Source organism: Adiantum capillus-veneris, chromosome 25, assembly GCF_014529385.1.
Source record: "Adiantum capillus-veneris isolate H3 chromosome 25, ASM1452938v2, whole genome shotgun sequence".
In the NCBI taxonomy this organism is placed as follows: Eukaryota; Viridiplantae; Streptophyta; class Polypodiopsida; order Polypodiales; family Pteridaceae; genus Adiantum; species Adiantum capillus-veneris.
The window spans coordinates 145,055,672-145,072,848 of NC_140955.1; the positions used below are offsets into that span (position 1 = coordinate 145,055,672).

Below are 17,177 nucleotides of genomic sequence, written 5' to 3' on the forward strand. Positions count from 1 at the left end.
CAGTTGAACCTAACTAAAATCCGTTCGCTCCCAGATCACTTAGTCTACCCCTTGTGTGTGGTCTCGATGCTGAGCACCAAAACCACTACTTGAGTCTCCTAATCTAGCTGGAACGTCGAAGTGTACACTAGGCTCTCGAACCGAGTATACATGAGCAATCTCGTTCAATAGCCTCTATTCTGCAGTCTGTCCTTGCACTAGTGCATGGCCGTCTTCATTGTCACCTTTTTTTTAGCGAGATCTTACAATAGGTCATCCCATAGATATCACAGTATACCCTAGTGTTCCCTACGGCCTATATTGAATTGGCAAAGCGCTGGATCACAGTGAAGATACTAGTGAGGCGAGGTCTGAGCCAACTCCGCAGGAGAAGGGCCAAAACTGGAAAACCCCAAGAGTGACCTACAGTAATGCATAGTACCAGAATGCAATTGATCCTTGCCTGCTTCGATATCTTTATTAGTGAGTATAACCATCAAGAGTTTTAAAATCAAGATCAGTATTAGTGCCAAAATGTGTTGCAGGCAACAGTTCATAGACGTCATTTTTGAGGGGATTCTGTCTAGCTCTTGTACGTTTGTGGAACTATGTATTGCTTGCTTTTTTGTGATACTCAGCTTCTATGAGGCTTGTGTTGGAAGTCGATTATGTATTGCTTGCTCTTTTGCGATACTCATCTTCTATGAGGCTTATGTTGGAAGTGGGCCTGCATGGTTTTCTGTTCGCAAGAAATGTGTGAAAAAGCTGTGGACTGCTTTACAAGTGCAAAGTGACGGACTCTCTCATGCTACAATCATGTATGACTACACCTGGAATTCGCATCGGAGCTTCGCAATGTATTCGCCGCTATAACTTGCTTGCGTTCCATTTGTAAACAGCCAGGAGTAGCGTTTTTCACTTGCTTCGTATGTAGCACCGTATTTGGCTCATCGCTCACTTTGCGTTTTGCAAGTGCTTCAACTCTAGAATCAGCACCAACATTTTTCTTGTATTCAAAGATAAGCTGAGCTGTGAACAAATAGTACTACTCTATTCCTGAATAAGTTGAGTACCTCCTTGGAGACAACGCAGTGCGGCGTCTTGTATTGTGCTATTGCCCTGACACCCCGATTTAGATAGCGGTCTAGTAGCCCACGAAAGGTGCCTGGCTGTACGAAACGTAGCTCCAATGCCCTTCCTAGACCCCTCATACCCAGGGTCCACGAAAGCAAGATCCATTGCAATGGCACATGCCCTCAGTATGCTCTCCTCATACATTGCTTGCTCACATCCTTGTTTCATCACTTCATTGAATTTGAGATCCAATGGTGAGATGCCTCTTCGGCTATCTTGGCGAACCAACTTGCTAATGCTTTTCCTGTTGCACTCCTAAAAGACCATATAGTGTCCCGGGGAACTAGACAAGTCAGCAAAGCTCGTGAAGTTGATGAGGTCTACTTTCGCATCATGTCTCTTTAGATCCTCCACTGCTTCATTCACAGCAAGCTGTAAGTCCTCCTCTGTGTTCTTGTCTATGTACACAGTCAGCAACACATTTTGCCTACATACATATGCCAATTGCGGCGATGCATTGAAGAAGCCAATCACCCTGACGACGTCCCCCAGCCTATAACGATATAAACCTGCACATAGATCAGATTTTACTTCAGGAAAAAGACAACATAATCTAGCTCAAAGAAAATTAAATGGCAACACTGACAGATTGAGCTAGTCTTAGCCAAAAAATGGGATTTTCTACCTTCATATGTCGTCAAAATGACCTCGTATTCGCGGCCAGTCTCCACCTCAGTGAGTCTGACTGGGTCTACCTCTTGTTGTCAGCCATCAATGATACCTCTTGAAGGCATTGGGATGAATTCAAAGTAGGCCAAATTGGGCACCACAGTGAAGGTCACATCTCTGCGCTCAGCTTTTGGGTTAGTATTCACCCCAATGTATGACTCTGCAGAGCCATAGTCAGTACTAACAAGAGGCAGAGCACCAGCATAGTGGCGCAAGCGGTCGAGGTAGATGTACTTGCAATTGGGCCATATGTGAGGAATCACACCAGCCCAGCCTTCAGGAGTGGAGCACTTGGAAGCAATCCCATGAGCAAGCTTGGGGTCTGGCGTTGGCATGAGCTTGGGTATGGCTGCCCTCAAGTCGCGAGGTCCATAATCCAGCTAGTCAGCTCACCCTACCGGATGTCATCGTAGAGATTGGCCCATTCAACTTCAAAGGTATGGAAGACCTTAACAATGGTGTATGCAAAGGTGGTAGTAATAAACTCTAGCTCGTCACTGTGAAGAAGAGCAGAGAGCAAGTGGTAGTAAATGGCTTGCCGGTTGCCAGGGTGTCAAAAAACTTCGTTGGGGCTGCAAGCGCAAATGCTGGCAAACTTCTGCTTCTGCTTGAATTCTTTGCTTCTAAAGAGATGGGTGGTGGTAGTCCCTAAAGAAAGGCCACCACTGGTAGTAAACAACTTGCCAGAGAAGACAAGCTCAAGGAACATACCTCCAGCGTTCGTGGGGAAAGCACTAAATTTATCAGTTCAAAATAAGCTCAGGATCATGAGGATTGTTCAATAAAAACATGACTTGCAATTGCAAAAATTATGGTAGGAATTCCATGCAGACACAGATACGTATTGGTCTCTATATGCCGCTGCGATCTTGCTGAGGCGGCCGGAAGCCTCTAGAACCTCCTTGTAGAGCACAATATATTTTTGTTGACCATCAGAGGTAGTCCCAAAACTGCAGAGTAAGAAACAAAGATCTGTGCATTGAATTTCACATGGATCAAATCAACCAAAATTTGTAACCTTTCACTAAGGCATGCACATTTTTCGAGCGAAAACACAACCCTCACCTCTCTGCTGTCCCTAAGAAATGCACATTGTTGACCCCAAAAAACAACACCCACCTCGAAGATAGAGTTCTGATGGGTCTCAATATTGTGTTCTCAAATCAACCTATTTTGAGCTGATCTTTAGCAGTATCATCATTCAAATCAGCCCTAGAAATAGCATCAGATCAGCCATCAAGTTTTAGCTTTTAGTACCCTTCGATTTCAGCCATCATATGTCCTAGAAGCTATCTCATAGGTCAGCCTTTAGTACCCTCAGATTTCAGCCTTTAGTACCCTTCGATTTCAGCCATCATATGTCCTAGAAGCTACCTCATAGGTGAGCCTTTAGTACCCTCAGATTTCAGCCATCATCAAGTCCTAGAAGCTATCCCATAGGTTGGGAAGTAGAATGAGATCAGCTACCAGATTTCATCTTTTAGTATGTTGTCTAGTCCTTGTAGGTTTGTGGAACTATGTATTTTCCGCTATTCTCTAGTTCTCCAATGACACCCTGCAAAACTTGTTTGGGTACTTCTTTCATGCGAAGCCAAGATTTTCGTTTTTACTTAGTTCAAAAACGCAGACAATGGGCTAGCTCGAAAAATTCCACTCCAAATGCAACCAACATCTTCAGATGATCTTTCCTAATGTATATACAAGTACACAAAGCAAAATTCTTGAATTCCCTACTCTGAATCTCTATACATGGCTGAAATTGTGTCATACACAATTTTCGGCATCAAAGCGCTATGGACATTGCAATTGTCATTCGCTGATAACCAAATGAGTAGGACTCAATTCCTAGATGCTACTGCGAGTGTGAGAATTGGAGGTCCCAACTTCCACGCTTTCAATCACTTCTGAAGCTCTGTGTGTGCTCTAGGCGATTTCTTGCCAAAAAAAACGTTGAAAATACTAAAAACACCGATATGGTCAATATGCTAATGAAATGGTAACCAATTGAGCACAAGCCAACCTACTCGTAATGACGAAAGTATGGGAGAAAAGATTTTCAAGTTCCATTTCTCGAATCACAACCTGTGACCTGTAATCTACTCTAGGCCGAACCTGTCTCTGAAAAGCAAGCTAGATAACAAAACATATGGACGTACATAGGTCGTAATTGCAACCTGGAACACAAGCATGAGATACCACAAAAACCATAAGCTAATTATACTGCTACTAAACAAAAACGAAAACAAAATGCGAACTAGGAAGGAAGAAAACGCAAAAGAAGATGACAGAGATGGGTAGTCGAGCCTTACTAAAATCTACTCGCTCCTTGTTCACGTAGTCTACCCTAAGTCTACCTCTTGTATATGGCCTCGATGCTGAGCACCAAAATGACTACTTGAGTCTCCTAATCTAGCTGGTAGGTCGAAGAGTGCACCAAGCTCTCGAACCGAATATACATGAGCAATATCGTTCAGTAGCCTCTATTTTACAGTTTGCCCTTGCACTAGTGCATAGATGTCTTCATTGTCACCTTTTTTGTAGCGAGATCTTGCAGTAGGTCATGCCATAAATACCATTTAGCTGACCTCTAGTAGTACCATCGGACACATCAGTCGTGGAAGTAGAACAAGATCAGCCATCACATTTTATCTTTTAGTACGTTGTCTAGTTCTTGTAGGTTTATGGAACTATGTATTGTTCCCTACTCTCTAGTTCTCCAATGACACCCTGCAAAACTTGTTTGGATACTTCTTTCACACAAAGCCAAGCTTACTTCGTCGAAAAACACAGCCAATGAGCTAGCTCAAAAAATTCCACTCCAAATGCAACCAAAATCTTCAGATGATCTTCCCTAATGTATATGCAAGTACATAAAGCAAAATTCTTGAATTCCCCACTCTGAATCTCTATATATGACTAAAATTGTGTCATACACAATTTCTGGCATCAAAGAACTGTGGACATTCGCTGATAGCCAAATGAGTAGGGCTCAATTTCTAGATACTGCTGTGAGTGTGAGAATCGTAACTCCCAACTTTCACGTTTTCAATCACTCCTAAGCCTCTGTGTGTACTCTAGGCGATTTTCTACAAAAAAAAACACTAAAAATACTAAAAAAACACCGATACATTCAATATGGTAACGAAATGGTAACCAAATGAGCACAAGTCAACCTACTCGCGATGACGGAAGTATGGAAGCAAGGTTTTCCAAGTTCCACTTCTCGAATCACAATCTGTGTCCTGTAATCTTCTCTAGACAGAACCTGTCCCTGAAAAAGCAAGCTAGATAACAAAGCATATGGACGTACATAGCTTGCAATTACAACCTAAACGTAAGTATGAGACATCACCAAAACCATAAGCTAATTACATTGCTAGTAAACAAAAACAAAAACAAAATGTGACCTAGGAAGAAAGAAACGCAAAAGAAGATGACAGCGATGGGTAATCGAACCTAACTAAAATCCACTCGCTCCCTACTCACCTAGTCTACCCTAAGTCTATCCCTTGTGTGTGGCCTCGATGCTGAGCATCAAAACCACTGCTTGGGTCTCCTAATCTAGCTGGAAGGTTGAAGAATGCACCAAGCTCTTGAACCGAGCATTCATGAGCAATGTCGTTCAATAGCCTCTATTTTACAATCTGCCCTTGCATTAGTACATGGACGTCTTCATTGTCATCTTTTATGTAGCGAGATCTTACAGCAGGTCGCCCCATAAATACCACACTATACCTCAACGTTCCCTACATCATATAATGAATTGGCATTCTCTTTGCTCGTGAAAGTAAGCCAGACAATATGTTGAGCGAGTGAACCTTGGGATTTCATTTGGCGAAATGCCAAGAGATAACATAATCCTCTATTGGTAGGCCTCACCACCAGGTTCTGCTTCTGTTTTGAATTTCTTGCGTTTGTACTCTTCCTTCTTGCCTGACGTGGGAAAACGGTTTCCTGCTCCGCAGTTTCTGTATGTAAGGCTTCGTTTGCTACGTCTGTACATGAGGACCGAGTATCACAAAAGGGCAAGCAATACATAGTTCCACAAACCGACAAGACCTAGACAGGGTACTAAAAGATGAAATCTGATGGCTGATCTCGTTCCAGGAGTAGTGTTTTTCACCTACTTTCCTTCCCTTGCTTGGCCGCCATCATATGCTCCTTTTTATCTATGTTTTTAGTCTATATTCAGCTAGCATTTTTGCATCAAGATCAGCCAGCCTTAGAGCAATAGTTCAACACCGTGTTTAAGTCATTACTAACATAAGTCAACTTCAATCAGTGAAGACCAATTTTGTCGACGAAATATGAGCTCGCCCATCATACTGTTTGGCTTACTTCCGTGAACGAAGAAAACGCAGAAGAAGATGACAGAGATAGATAATCCTACCTAACTAAAACCTGATCTCAAATTTCTCTCTCTATTTATGTATTTTGTTTTTATTATTTATTAGTTTTTGTAGCGAGATCTTACAGCGGGTCACGCCATGAATACCACATTGTACCTCAACGTTCCCTACATCTTATAATGAATTGGCATTTTCTTTGCTCGCGGAAATAAACCACACAATATGGTGGGCGAGTGACTCTTGGGATTTCATTTGGCGAAATTCCAAGAGATAACATAGTCCTCTGTTGACAGGCCTCACCACCAGCTTCTGCTTCTGTTTTGAATTTCTTGCGTTTGTACTCTTCCTTCTTACCTGACATGGGAAAACAGTTTCCTGCCGCTGCAGGTTCTGTATGTGATGCTTCCTTTGCTACGTCTGTACATGAGGGCCAAGTATCACAAAAGAGTAAGCAATACATAGTTCCACAAACCGACAAGAACTAGATAGTGTACTAAAAGATGAAACTTGATGGCTGGCTGATCTCGTTCCAGGAGTAGTGTTCTTCACCTACTTCCCTTTCCCTGCTTGGTTGCCATCATATGCTCCTTTGTATCTGTGTTTTTAGTCTATATTCAGTTACCATTTTTGCATTAGGATCAGCTAGCGTTAGAGCAAGAGTTCAACACCGTATTTAAGTCATTACTAACATAAGTCAACTTCAATCAGTGAATCTTGGGATTTCATTTGGCGAAATTCCAAGAGATAACATAGTCCTGTGTTGACAGGCCTCACCACTAGCTTCTGCTTCTGTTTTGAATTTCTTGCGTTTGTACTCTTCCTTCTTACCTGACATGGGAAAACGGTTTCCTGCCCCGCAGGTTCTGTATGTGAGGCTTCCTTTGCTACGTCTGTACATGAGGGCCAAGTATCACAAAAGAGCAAGCAATACATAGTTCCACAAACCGACAAGAACTAGATAGTGTACTAAAAGATGAAACCTGATGGCTGATCTCGTTCCAGGAGTAGTGTTCTTCACCTACTTTCCTTCCCTTGCTTGGTCGCCATCATATGCTCCTTTGTATCTGTGTTTTAGTCTATATTCAGTTACCATTTTTGCATCAGGATCAGCTAGCGTTAGAGCAAGAGTTCAACACCGTATTTAAGTCATTACTAACATAAGTCAACTTCGATCGGTGAAGACCAATTTTGTTGACGAAGTACGAGCTCGACCAACATACTGCTTGGATTACTTCTGTGAACAAAGAAGACGCAGAAGAAGATGATAGAGATAGATAGTTGAACCTAACTAAAACCCGCTCGCTTCTTGATCACCTAATCTATCCTAAGTCTATTCCTTGTATATGGACCCGATACCGAGCACCAAAACCACTACCTGAGTCTCCTAATCTAGCTGGAAGGTCAAAGACTGTAGCGAGCTCTGGAATTGAATATGCATGAGCAATATCGTTCAGTAGCCTCTATTCTATGGTCTCCCCTTGCACTAGTGCATGCACATCGTCATTGCCACCTTTTTTGTAGTGAGATCTTACAGCAGGTCAGCTCATAAATACTACTATATATCTCAACGTCCCCTACAGCTTGCAATGAATTGGTGAAGTACTAGATCACAATGAAGAGGCTAGCGAGGCGAGGTCCGAGACAGCTCCGCAGGAGAAAGGCCAAAAAAACTGGAAAACACCGAGAGTGACCTAGAGTAATGCACAATACCAAAACACAATTAATCCTTATCTGTTTTGATACCTTTATTAGTGAGTATAATCATCAAGAGTTTTAAAATCAAGATTAGTATTAGTGTCAAAATGTGTTGTAGGCAACAGGCCATAGATGGCATTTTTCGAGGGGATTTTGCCTAGCTCTTGTAGGTTTGTGGAACTATGTATTGCTTGCTCTTTTGTGATACTCAGCTTCTATGAGGCTTGTGCTGGAAGTGGGCTTGCATGGTTTTTCATTCGCAAGAAATGTGTGAAAAAACTATGGACTGTCCTATCGATGCAAAGTAGTGGCCTCCCTTATGCTACAATCATATGCGATTGCAACCGTAACTTGCTTCCGTTTCATTTGTAAACAGCCAGGAGCAGTGTTTTTCACTTGCTTCATATTTAACACCATATTTGGCTCATCACTCACCTTGCGTTTTGTAAGTGGTTCAAATCTAGAATTAGCATCGGTATTTGGCCATTGCAAACAGTCCTTCAGTCTCAGCCTTGAGTCCTCAAATCAACTTACTTTGAGTTGATCTTTAGTAGTACCATCATTCAAACCAGCCTTAGGAGTAGCGTCAGATCAGCCATCAGGTTTTAGCCTTTAGTATCCTTAGATTTCAACCATCACCAAGTCCTAGAAGCTATCCCGTAGGCCAGCTTTTAATACTTTCAGATTTCAACCATCATCAAGTTTAGAAACTATCTCATAGTTTGGTGTTATTCCCCTTCAGTTTTGTCACTTTGGATACTTGCGTTCATCAGCATTTAGTGTATTCGTAAGCATTTAGTACCAGGTTGTATAGTTGTGGTATACAATTAGAAGTAAATACCACTTTGGCAATGGTAGTGAGGGATCCTTGAAGTCTTCATTGTGTGATATCATCATACTGTGTCTTGTGCTTTCTGCCATGGCAATCAATCATTATATATGTCATAACTTGTTTGTGTTTCATTTTCAAGTAGCCAAAAGTAGTGTTCTCCACCTACTTCCCTTCCCTTGCCTGGGCGCTATCATATGCTCCTCTGTATCTGTGCTTCCAGTCTATGTTCAGCTATCATTTCTGCTTCAGGATCAGCCAGTCTTAGAGCGACAATTCAACACCGTATTTAAGTCATTACTAACATGGGTCAACTTCAATCGGTGAAGACCAATTTTGATAATGAAGTACGAGCTCTCCTTAAACAATCGTCTCTTACTTGCATTTTGTAAGTACTTCAACTCTAGAATCAGCACCAGTATTTGGTCATTGCAAGCAGTCCTTCAGTCTCAGTGTTGAGTCCTCAAATAAAGTTACTTTGAGCTGATCTTTAGAAGTGCCATCATTCAAATCAGTCTTACGAGTAGCATCAGATCAACCATCAAGTTTTAGTCTTTAGAATCCTTAGCTTTCAACCATCATCATGTCCTAGAAACTATCCCATAAGTTAGCTTTTAGCACCCTCAAATTTCAGCCACCACTATTGACAAGCGAAACTGACATAGTGGTAAGTATTTCTAATAACTCACTACACGATTAGACGGCACTTTCTGAGCTAAAGACTAAACCAAATGTTGGAGGTAGCCATTGACAATCAGACCTATTGATACTTGGACCTATTGAAGATGATTGATTTGAATGATTGCTTTTGTTCTTTATAGGTATTTTATTTTATATTTTGCCAAGTGTCGTTGCTTGTTTGTGTTTGTTTAATGTGTTGAAGCTTAGATGATTGAAGCTTCTTCCATTGTAAAATTCATTAGTTTGTACTCTTTTCATTGGGTTTAAATTTTTTAATGATATGCAGGGGTATTTTTGAGAGCCCAAATTAGTAGCCCTTCTAGTATATATGTTTGTTTTTAGAAAGTATTAGATTTTTTGTTCATAAATATGTTTGATTTCCAAAAACAAAATCTTATAAATTTGTCTTGATATGATATTATGAGAATATAGTCATGCAAAAAAAAAGAAATAATATTGAAATCGAATTATAAGAAATAGACATACTAAAAAATGAAGCTCCAAATCATATATGAAGCAGATTTTGATTTAGGACATACTAAGTTCTAGTTTTTTTTTTTTTGCACTTTGCTATCCTCTCAGGACGTATTTGTGCAGGAAAAAAAGAAAATAAGTATATTTAAATACACACCATCGTCTTTTCTTAAAGACTTGATTGTGTTTCAATAAAAAATAAATAAAAAAACTACATGTAAGTATACTCTTACGTCTTTCAAAGACAAGAGTAGTGCAAAAGAAATACGAAACTCTCTGCTTGAATACGCGCTAGTGTCTTCTCTTGAAGACTTGGTAGTGTTTCTTCAAAGCAAATAAAGTATTATATTTAATCTTATCAATAATTTATATGCTTCGTACTCATGTTAAATTATATAAATTTAGAACAAATTTTTTTTAATGCTGTACATAGTAGACATAATAGTAGAATTTATGATATTGATTTGTAAATGTCAGTTAAGTTTCTATGATGATGATGATATTTTTGTTTAGAATTTTTTAATGCTGTGTTTGAAAATTCATTTAACAAGAATTCTATTTTGTATTAAAAAAAACATATTTCATGAAGTTTTATATGTGTATTTAAGAGGTTTCTTTATCAAATTTTTATGCTCATTGGTCACAATCAAGCAGTGCAGTGTAAATTGTCATATTTAACAGTTTTTTTGTTTATTGAGAATTTAATGATTTTGATTTTTGATAATTCAATGATTGATCCACATATGATTCCTAGTTATATTCTTTGTTTGGATAGAAAAATATATTTCTATCTTGCTTGAATATATGTTTATGTCTTTATGTAGATTTTATTTATCTTGCTCAAAAAATTGTTTTGACTCATCAAATTTTTATGTTTATTAACCATGATCAAGAGTACGGCTTGGATTGTTATATTTAAAAGTCATTTTGTGTTTCGACAATTTAATGGTTGGTCCATGTACAGTTCATACTTGTATTTTTTTCATGAATAAAAAAATATGTTCCTGCTCCATTTGAATGTATACTTATATTTCTTTATAGGATTTGTTTATCTTGCTTAGAAAATTGTTATAATCATTTGCATTGCATGCATTTTAAGAAATAACCTGTCCTAAAACAATTTCATGTTTACACATAAGAACAAAGTTTTCCATTGATGAGATTTCTATGCTGATTAGCCCAACTGATTAATAGAGTAGAATAATGGAGTACACAATGGTATAATAATTTTGTCTTGCAACGGTTTATAATAGAAATAATATTGAAATCGAATTATAAGAAATAGATATACTAAAAAATGAAACTCCAAATCATATATGAAGCAAATTTTGATTTAGGATATGCTTAGTTCTAGTTTTTTTTTTTTTTTGCACTTTGCTGTCCTCTTAGGACGTACTTGTGCAGAGAAAATAGAAAATAAGTATGTTTAAATACACACCATCGTCTTTTCTTAAAGTCTTGGTTGTGTTCCAATAAAAAATAAATAGAAAAATTACATGTAAGTACACTCTTACGTCTTTCAAAGACAGAGTAGTACGAAAAAAATACGAAACTCTCTGCTTGAATGCACGCTAGTGTCTTCTCTTGAAGACTTGGTAGTGTTTCTTCAAAGCAAAAAAAGTATTGTATTTAATCCTATTAATAATTTATATGCTTCATACTCATGTTAAATTATGTAAATTTAGAAAAAAAAATGTTGTACATACTGGAAATAATAGTAGAATTTATGATATTGATTTGTAAATGTCAGTTAAGTTTCTATAATGATGATGATATTTTCGTTTAGAATTTTTTATGCTGCGCTTGAAAATTCATTTAACAAGAATTCTATTTGTATTAAAAAAAGAGATAGTTCATGAAGTTTTATATGTATATTTAAGAGGTTTCTTTATCAAATTTTGATGCTCGTTAGTCACAATCAAGCAGTGTAGTGTAAATTGTCATATTTAACAATTTCTTTGTCTATTGAGAATTTGATGATTTTGATTTTTAATAATTCAATGATTGACCCACATATAATTCCTAGTCATATTCTTTTGTTTGGATAGAAAAATATATTTCTATCTTGCTTGAATATATGCTTATGTCTTTATGTAGACTTTATTTATCCTGCTCAAAAAATTGTTTTGACTCATCAAATTTTCATGTTTACTAACCATGACCCAGAATACGATTTGGATTGTTGTATTTAAAAGTCATTTTGTGTTTTGATAATTTAATGATTGGTCCGTGCACAATTCATACTTGTATTTTTTTCATAAATAAAAAATATGTTCCCGCTCCATTTGAATGTATGCTTATATTTCTGTATAGGATTCGTTTATCTTGCTTAGAAAATTGTTATAATCATTTGCATCATATGCATTTTAAGAAATAACCTGTCTTTAAAAAAATTTCATATTTACACATAAGAACAAAATTTCCCATTGATGAGATTTCTATGCTAATTAGTCCAACTGATTAACAGAATATAATAATGGAGTACAAAATGGTATAATAATTTTGTCTTCGAACGGTTTATAATATATTTGATTTATATGTAAGAGACATATACTCTAAAATATGAGAAAAAAAGTTCTTCATTGGCTAAATTTTGATACTAATAGGTTACAGACAAGTAATGAAACACAAAATAATGGAGAATACGGTTTGGATTGCCGTATTTAAAAGCCATTTTGTTTTTTGATAATTTAATAATTGGTCCATATACAATTCATAGCTATATTTTTTTCATGAATAAAAAATATGTTCCTACTCCACTTGAATGTATGCTTATACTTTTGTATAGGATTTTTTTATTTTTCTTAGAAAATTGTTATAATCATTTGCATTATATGTAATTTAAGAAATAACTTGTCCTAAAAAAAAAATTATATTTACACGTAAGAACAAAGTTTTCCATTGATCAGATTTCTATGTTAATTAGCCCGATTGATTAATAGGGTAGAATAATGGAGTACAAAATGGTATAATAATTTTGTCTTATAGAGGTTTATAATATATTTGAGTTATACTTAAGAGACATATACTTTAGAAGATGAACAAACAAGTTCTTTACTGGCTAAATTTTGATACTAATAGGTTACACACAAATAATAAAACACAAAAAAATTCTTTTATAGATAGGAGATATATTTTCTACTGCTTAACTTTTCGTATTAGGTGATTGTAATCAAGTAAATGAGTACAAAATAGTATATTTATTTTGTCTTCAAATGGTTTGCAGTATAATTAGTTCACGCTCGAGAAACTTGATGTCTATTACTGACTTTTATGTTTGTATATGAATAATATTATTTTATAATAATTAGTTATAAGTAATTAGTTAACCATGTATCGTAGTATGAAATACTGTATTTGAAAATAATTTTATTTTACAATAATTTATTGAAATTTGTTTTTGGATAGATTAGTTTCTTCTAAACAATGGAATAAATTTTACATAGTTTAATATTTTGAATTACTACTTGTTTATAATGATTTGAAAATATAGAAAGATATATATAATTATTTAAAAACACAAAAGTATTTTTTACTAAATACTTATATAAAAATATACTTATTAACAGCTTTCATTAAACTACCTATAATTTATTGGATTCAGTTATGTTTTTTAAAAAATTATAGTATTAATAAGAGTAAAAAACTGCAAATCAATATACTAGAACATAGCGTGATTTTGCATTGACTTCCTTGTTTATGATTGCTGCCGAACATTTACTCTCTTCTTTAATACTGAATATAACTGTCATTATTTTTATGTAGATCATGGAAATTTCAAGAGACAAGAGGGTTTAGATAAAGACGAGCGTCGATGTTTGGTGGCTACAATTGTTAGAAGATGCTTGGCTTTCACCAACCAAGAACTTGAAATTTATTTTGATCCTACTCGTGCTGATCTAGAGAGTTATTAGCAATATTGCAGGAAGCAAGTGTTGCTAATTTGAAAGCCACATGGCCTTATTTTGAACATTGCAATAAATTTCTTTCTTCAAAACCTTTTCTTAATGAAATAAGCAAAGGCCTTGGTGAATTTAAAAGATCGTTTTTGCAATTAGAACAAAAAGAACGTGAAGATAGTTCTACTATATTGAAAGTATAAAAAATAGAGCAGCTGTACAAAAAAATTCAAACAGCAAAAGGAAAACAAAAGTATGTACAGATGGACAATGTACAACCCAAAAAAATTAATCATGGTGGAGAACCATCTCAACACGTGCAGCTTACCTACAGCGTCGACAAATTCATTTTTACGAAGACTCACAACGGATTCAGCATGGCTATGGTACTTACTTTTGCAAGTGCAAAATTCTAGATCAGTTGTTTAAGGAAAACACATACACAACAAAAAGTTTTACTGCTGTGGAAAATACTATCATGCCAGAATTGCGAGCAGCCTCTGAAGCTACAAGCATATCTATAAACCATAGTGGTATTATATTGCTGCTTGGTCTCTGTCGTAGTGAAGAAGAGTCCATTGTAATATACCCTTTCTGGAATGGACTTGCACTCACAAATTGGACATGGTTAGGAGCTTCAGGAAGTACTACTACACCACCTAAGCATTATGTAAATATCTCTCAGAAGGTTGGTACAAAAGAGCGTTTCAAGACACATATACTTGACATTATTAATGGACTGGAACAGACCATAAGCTACATACATTTGAACGGCTATTTGCACAATGACTTGCAGCTACAAAATATTTACCTACATTTCTAAGAGAAAACAGAAGACATTTATGTAGGCATTTCAAATTGGGGAAAAAGTACGAGTATCGGTACAAAGAAAGCGCATGAACCATTGCCAGACAACAGAGCAGAGACCGTCGAAGCATACAAAAAGCGTTATCCATGGATCGCTCCTGAATTTTTCAGTTCTAAACCAGCAGTTTATAGCCTAGCAACTGAAATTTATTCCTTTGGCAAAACTCTTCTTAGGCTTTTAAAGTTTGTTTCACCTGAGGGCAAGGAACCAAAAAATGTATTTATAAGAGCTTTGTATGAATTTGCAGAACGCTGTACTCATACAAACCCACTGGAAAGGCCTAGATTGTACGAGTTATTTGCTATGTTACGAAATGCTCATCAATACAATCTCTATGTAGATGTACATGCTGGTCTGCGACCGAACTGTGAATAGAAAATTTTTCCTTTTCTTCAAAATTATTAGCTCAATTTATATCGATTTTGACTTCTCAATGAGTAATTTTGTCTTCTTAATAATTATTTCGATAAAAAAGTACACAGTGTATGTTGAACAACCACGCATGAGATAGAGGAGAGAGAGACGACACCACAATTGCAAACCCCAAAGTATGTGTAGAGCACACACTGAGTACACATATATAGTGGGGACTCCTAGCTATATATAGGATGGGGGTTGGTATATATAGCTCCAACACCCCCACTCAAATAGGAGTCCCTAACTGTGGATGAGAAAACCCTTGGGGGTACAAGGGAAAAATCCACAGCACCATATACATGCACTGTTATATTAACAATTATCAAAGTTTATAAAATTCAATTTTGAGGAGCTACATCACTCCATAATAAAATGTGTGCTTTCAAGCATCTTTGGAAGTTCAATAACCCTTTATATACAATTGAGTTGATGCAAATTCTTCAAGATCTTTGAGCAGCTTTCATATCTTTGAGCCGCCTCAATATCTTTTAGCCCGTGTACACATTGCTTGACGTAAATTTTATCCTATAAACAATATCAACTCAAGAAACATATCGATACGTGAAGGTTAGAATTAAACACGTCACATTGTCCTTGGAGACGGTTCGCGACGCCGCTCTAGAGACGAAATAGAAACGAACATAATGCCACATGTGTAGATGACATAGAAACAAATTTAATATCAATGTAATCACATGTGCACACATATATACAAAGCCGAGATGTAATGAACATATCGGAGCCCCCAAGATCTCAACAATTGGTAGCTATCATCATCATGGCTTTATGTACCATGGCATCATGGTATTCACCATGGCATAAGAGATGCTTATAAAAATTTTGAAATAGGAATAATCATCATTGCTTTACGTGCCATGGCACGAGAGACGCATTCAACATAACAATAGTCATCATGGCATCATGATATTCACCATGGCATTAGAGACGCTCAAAAGAAAAAAAAAACCTTTGAAATAACAATCATCATGGCTTTACATATCATAACATAGGAGACGCTTTCTTCAAATCAAATCAAAACTATAAAATAGTAATCACCATCATGGCTTTATGCACCATGGCATCAGAGACGCTAGTTTTGAGCAAAATATGCAAAACCTCAAGATGATGACTAGTCAGTAGATCATGGCTTGGTAAATCTTGCATCTATACATCCATGATTTACATGAAAACAGTGTCACACGTTAGTATACCATCATAAAATGATCGTCAAATTATGTGAAGTATTTTATGAAAAATCGCGAAAAGATCAATAGCATGCATCAAGAACCAAAGGCATCGATGGAGAAAATAAAGACATAGCACATAATATCACCTTGAACCATGGATGAAGACGTATCATGTAACTTCACCCATGACATCATGGAACTCGATATCTCATCTTGGTGAAACTTGCGGCTTAATCTAAGCATGGTGAGGTGGCTGCAAGGCAATTCCTAGTGAAGAAGGCCCAATCTATTGCTCAAAGGTTGTATAGAACTTTAGCCAAATAAAACAACAGTCGAGTACTCTCAAAATGATATAGAAACCATTGCTGAACTATGAATAAATCAAATGGCTGAGACTTGTAGACACCGTCAGCGCCCATAGACTCTTAGCTTTTATGAGCTAAATAGCACGTTGACCTCTTATAAGCACTGGCCTATTTCGATTACCTGAGATGCCATAGTTTTATAACTACCAATATTTCTACTTTGGGATTACGTGAGATGCCTTGTAGCTAAGGCAAGCTACAATGTTGGTGTAGTTCACCAAAAAGAGGCCGCAACAATCATTGGGTGTTAAAATAATGCACAAAGTGCAACCAGAAATAACAAAGGAGCATCATAGGGCAGTTGAGAATAGCGAGCCAATCTCGTAGGGCAGCCAAGAATAGCAGAATAGGCCGAGCAACAAGATGGGAAGCGGAGATAGTTTGCATGGCTGCAAACAGTACGCGGCTCCTTGCTGCTGAAAACTCATCGTGCTGCCAACCGAACAGCACGCACAGAATAGCATGGAATCACCCTCGGCAGTTCTATACTTAACAGACCCTTGGCTTGTATTAGCTTGAATAAACATGATGATTACTAAGATATGAAGATTAAGCTAGAGAACGAATCTCGCACACGGCTTGTTTGTGCTTGTCCTACGAGGTATATATTGCTTCGCTGGGGAATTTTTGA

The 17,177-nt window shown here is 37.0% G+C and overlaps 1 pseudogene; it reads right to left on the reverse strand.

Moving 5' to 3' along the window:
* Positions 1 to 885: 885 nt before the first annotated feature.
* Positions 886 to 7,029, reverse strand: LOC147425801 (jasmonoyl--L-amino acid synthetase JAR4-like; annotated as a pseudogene).
* Positions 7,030 to 17,177: the final 10,148 nt, after the last annotated feature.